Source organism: Malaclemys terrapin, chromosome 15, assembly GCF_027887155.1.
Source record: "Malaclemys terrapin pileata isolate rMalTer1 chromosome 15, rMalTer1.hap1, whole genome shotgun sequence".
Lineage (NCBI taxonomy): Eukaryota > Metazoa > Chordata > Testudines > Emydidae > Malaclemys > Malaclemys terrapin.
The window spans coordinates 13,519,558-13,524,557 of NC_071519.1; the positions used below are offsets into that span (position 1 = coordinate 13,519,558).

A 5,000-nucleotide genomic window follows, 5' to 3' on the forward strand; every position below is an offset into this window, starting at 1 on the left:
AGTCCCCACCGGGACAACAGGTCAACCCCAGGGGAAGCAGCTGTAAAATTTTCAAAGTCCCCGTTCGGCCACCAGGTCAACCCGCTGAATCTATTGGGTTGACCTGGCGGCCGGTTTCCTTTCCGGCCACCAGGTCAACCCAATGGATTCAACGGGTTGACCTGGTGGCCGGTTTGCTTTCCGGCCCGGGCGTCACCCCACTCCGAGGGCAGAGCGGCAGTGGTCTTGAGGACCACAGAGGGGGGGCTTAATAGCCGAGACGGAGCAGGTCCGTGGGAGGCTTAATAGTCGTCCCCCGAGCGCTCCAGGGGGCAGGCTTAATAGTCGTGCTTTACGGCCACCAGGTCAACCCTCCGAATCTACTGGGATGACCTGGCGGCCGGTTTGCTATCCGGCCACCAGGTCAACCCATTGGATTCGACGGGTTGACCTGGTGGCCGCTTTGCTTTCCGGCCCGGGTGTCACCCCACTCCGAGGGCAGCGCGGCAGTGGTCTTGACGACCACAGAGGGGGGGCTTAATAGTCGAGACGGAGCCGGTCCGGGAGAGGCTTAATCGTCATCCCCCGACAGTGTGTGTGTGGGGGGGAGGCTTAGCAGTCTTCCCCCCAGGCTGGGTGGGGGCCTGGCGGGAGGCGTCGCAGTCTTCCCCCGGGCGGTCCGGTGGGGGAGGCTTAGCAGTCGTCCTCAGGGTGGTCCGGGGGTGGGGGGAGGCCTCACAGTCGTCCCTGGGAGAGCCGGGTCGGCGGCGGTGGCGGGTGTCAGGCTTTACATCCAGCCTCCGGAGGGTGAGCGTCCTCGGACGCGCTGCAGCTGCCGCAGAGAGGCGGCCTCTGAGGCAGGGAGCGGGGCACCGAGGCTGGGGAGTGGGGAGCAGGAGCCGTGGGGTGGGGGGCGTTCAGGACAACAGGTCAAGCCCCGGGTAGCGGCTGTCAAATGTTCAAAGTCCCCACCGGGACAACAGGTCAACCCCAGGGGAAGCAGCTGTAAAATTTTCAAAGTCCCCGTTCGGCCACCAGGTCAACCCGCTGAATCTATTGGGTTGACCTGGCGGCCGGTTTCCTTTCCGGCCACCAGGTCAACCCAATGGATTCAACGGGTTGACCTGGTGGCCGGTTTGCTTTCCGGCCCGGGCGTCACCCCACTCCGAGGGCAGAGCGGCAGTGGTCTTGAGGACCACAGAGGGGGGGCTTAATAGTCGAGACGGAGCCGGTCCGGGGGAGGCTTAATAGTCGTCCCCCGAGGACTCCGGGGGCAGGCTTAATAGTCGTTCCAGGAGAGGCTTAATAGTCGTCCCCCCGAGTACTCCGGGGGCAGGCTTAATAGCCATTCCCCAGGCGGTCCGGCGGAGGCTTAAGAGTCGTGCTTAGCGGCCACCAGGTCAACCCGCGGAATCTACTGGGTTGACCTGGCGGCCGGTTTGCTTTCCGGCCACCAGGTCAACCCATTGGATTCGACGGGTTGACCTGGTGGCCGCTTTGCTTTCCGGCCCGGGTGTCACCCCACTCCGAGGGCTGCGCGGCAGCGGTCCTGAGGACCACAGAGGGGGGGCTTAATAGTCGAGAGGGAGCAGGTCCGGGGAAGGCTTAGCAGTCTTCCCCCGGGCGGTCCGTTGGGGGAGGCTTAGCAGTCGTCCCCAGGGCGGTCCGGGGGTGGGGGGAGGCCTCACAGTCGTCCCTCGGAGAGCCGGGTCGGCGGCGGTGGCGGGCGTCAGGCTTTACGTCCAGCCTCCGGAAGGTGCGCGTCCTCGGAGGCGATGCAGGCGCCGCAAAGGGGCAGCCTCCGAGGCAGGGAGCGGAGCACCGAGGCTGGGGAGAGGGGAGCAGGAGCCGGGGGCTGGGGGGGGTGGGGTGGGGGGGGGGCGTTCAGGACAAGCGGTCAAGCCCCGGGGAGCAGCTGTCAAATGTTCCAAGTCCCCACTCGGCCACCAGGTCCACCCCAGTCTAGCAATGGGGTTGACCTGGCTGATGGCCGGTTAGTGTCAAGGTAAACTCACCGTCGTCCACAGGAGGGCAGCTCTCAGGCCGTCCGGCTGCGGCTGACTCTGGGGCGGTGCCCGGTCCCGGCAGCGAGGGGCGGGGGGGGGGCGCGGAGCGACACGGAGCTAACCGGCCCCCGGGGCCGGGGGCGCCTCCCGCGACTTTGGGGGCCGCGGGTCGTCAGTGGCGTGCAGGCCGGGCCTCTCCCGGGGGATTCGGGGGGGGGGGGGGGGCGGTCCTGCGGGCCGGGCGCAGGGGGCTCGAGCGAGCCCGGGCCGGTCCGCCCCGGGGCCGGGGTCTCCGCCTGCGGCTCGGGGGGGCGCGGGTCGTCGGGGGAGGAAGCCCGGGGGAGCTGCACGCCGGCCTGCCAGGCCAGGCCAGGCCTGGCCTGGGTGGCCGCGGGGGGATTCGGGGCGGTCCCGCGAGCCGGCGGCCGGGCGCAGGGGGTCCGAGCGCGTCCGAGCGAGTCCGTCCCGGCCCCGGGGTCTCCCCCTGCGGCTCTGGGGGGCCGTGGGTCCCCGCTGGCGGAAGCCGCTGGGCGCTGGACACCCGCCGTCCGTCCCGCCTGGCCAGGCCTGGCCTGGGTGGCCGCGGGGCGGGGGATTCGGGGCGGTCCCGCGAGCCGGCGGCCGGGCGCAGGGGGTCCGAGCGCGTCCGAGCGAGTCCGTCCCGGCCCCGGGGTGTCCCCCTGCGGCTCTGGGGGCCGTGGGTCCCCGCTGGAGGAAGCCGCTGGGCGCTGGACACCCGCCGTCCGTCCCGCCTGGCCAGGCCTGGCCTGGGTGGCCGCGGGGGGATTCGGGGCGGTCCCGCGAGCCGGCGCCCGGGCGCAGGGGGTCCGAGCGAGTCCGTCCCGGGCCCGGGGCCTCCCCCTGCGGCTTTGGGGGCCGTGGGTCCCCGCTGGCGGAAGCCGCTGGGCGCTGGACACCCGCCGTCCGTCCCGCCTGGCCAGGCCTGGCCTGGGTGGCCGCGGGGCGGGGGGATTCGGGGCGGTCCTGCGGGCCGGCGGCCGGGAGGGTCCGGGCCAGTCCGCCCCATGCCCGGGGTCTCCCCCAGCGGCTTCGGTGGGTCCTCCGCGGAGGAAGCCGGGTGGGGAGCCGGACCCCAGGCGCCCAGACCCGTGACCTGCGGCCGCGACCTCCGACTCGGCAGGAGCGACGAGGGGCTTTCCGGCCCGTCCCCCCCCTCTCCTTCCTCCCCAGAAAAGGAGAGAGAGCTGGCTCGGACCGGGAAAAGCTGCCTACGGCACCTGGGATTCCCAGGCGGTCACCCATCCAAGTACTAGCCAGGCCCGGGACGGTTTACCTTCCGAGATCGGACGGGATCGGGGGCGTTCGGTCCGGTATGGCCGTAGGCACCCGGCCCCCGCGCCTCCTCGCCCGCTTTCCCCTGCCGACGCCCGGGCCTGCCGCACGGTGAGCCCCGGTCGGACTGCCCCCCTGCGGCAGGGCCCCCGTCTCTCGCGGGCCCGGTCCTTTTTTCCTTCTCGAGCTCCGGGGCCCGGGCTGGCCGCCAGAGCCCCTCCGCCCGCCCGCCCTCCCCGGCGTCGGGGAAAATATTGTCCCGGACATCCAGTGCGCCCTGATCCTGTCAGCCGGGGGGGGGGGTGGGTGGGTGGAGGGGGGGCAGTCCCTCGCTGCGGCCGGGGAGGGTGAGCCCAGGGCGGCTTGCCTGCCGTCCGAGTCCCCTCTCGGCCACCAGGTCAACCCCGAGCCGAAAGGGCTGAAAAATTTTCAGAGTCCCCTCCCGGGCACCAGGTCAACCCGTGGAATCGAACGGGTTCGCCTGCTGGCCGGTTCGCTTCCCGGCCACCAGGTCAACCCGTAGGTTTGAACGGGCACGCCCGGTGGCCGCTTTCCCGTCCGGTCACCAGGTCAACCCGGATCTCCCTCCTTCCCTGGGCGCCCCCTCCTCGGAGGCGTCAGGTTCCATTTTCTTTTTCCCCCCAGACTTCCAGGGGCCCGATCCAGTCGGCCGGGAGGCAGTCCCTCGCTGCGGCCGGGGTGGGTGAGGCCAGGGCGGCTTGCCTGCCGTCCGAGTCCCCTCTCGGCCACCAGGTCAACCCCGAGCCGAAAGGGCTGAACATTTTTCAGAGTCCCCTCCCGGGCACCAGGTCAACCCGTGGAATCGAACGGGTTGACCTGCTGGCCGGTTCGCTTCCCGGCCACCAGGTCAACCCGTAGGTTGCCGACGGGGCTAGCCAGTGGCCGGTTTGCTTTCCGGCCGCCAGGTCAACCCCTAGGTTTGAACGGGCACGCCCGGTGGCCGCTTTCCCGTCCGGTCACCAGGTCGACCCGGATCTCCCTCCTTCCCTGGGCGCCCCCTCCTCGGAGGCGTCAGGTTCCATTCTTTTTTCCAGACTTCCAGGGGCCCGATCCAGTCGGCCGGGAGGCAGTCCCTCGCTGCGGCCGGGGAGGGTGAGCCCAGGGCGGCCTGGTCCATGTCTCTAGTGGGCCCGATCCTTTTTTGGGGTGTTTTTTTTTTTTTTTCCGAGCTCCGGGGCCCGGCCCGCCCGGGCAGCCCTCCTCGGAGGCGTGGGGCGGATTTCCCCCCCCCCCCCCAGACTTCCAGGGGCCCGATCCTGTCGGCCGGGAGGATGTCCCTCGCTGCGGCCGGGGAGGGTGAGCCCAGGGCGGCCTGCTTGGCGGCCGGGTCCATGTCTCTAGTGGGCCCGATCCTTTTCTTCCCTTTTCCGGCTCCGGGGCCCGGGGTGGCCGGGTAGCCCTCCGCGGTGGCGTCGGCAAATTTTTTTAAAAAATCAGACTTCCGTGGGCCCGATCCTGACGGCCGGGAGGCAGTACCTCGCTGCGTCCGGGGACGGTGAGACGCTCGGCCACCGGGTCAACCCGGAGGAAGCGGGCTGGGGGAAAAAAAAAAAAAAAAAAAAGTTTTCCAAGTCTGAAAAATTTTCAAAGTCCCCTCCCGGCCACCGGGTCAACCCCTTTGGAGCGAATGGGTTGACCTGACGGCCGGTCGTCTCGCGGATGTCCGGAAGGGGTCGCCCAACGCCGTCTCGGCCGACCGAG

At 70.2% G+C, this 5,000-nt stretch overlaps 1 non-coding gene across 1 annotated transcript; it reads right to left on the minus strand.

Moving 5' to 3' along the window:
• Positions 1–3,211: 3,211 nt before the first annotated feature.
• LOC128824015 (5S ribosomal RNA) lies at positions 3,212–3,330 on the minus strand. The gene has a single exon (XR_008442246.1). It is a non-coding gene; the product is annotated as a 5S ribosomal RNA (ribosomal RNA).
• Between the last annotated feature and the right edge of the window lie 1,670 nt (positions 3,331–5,000).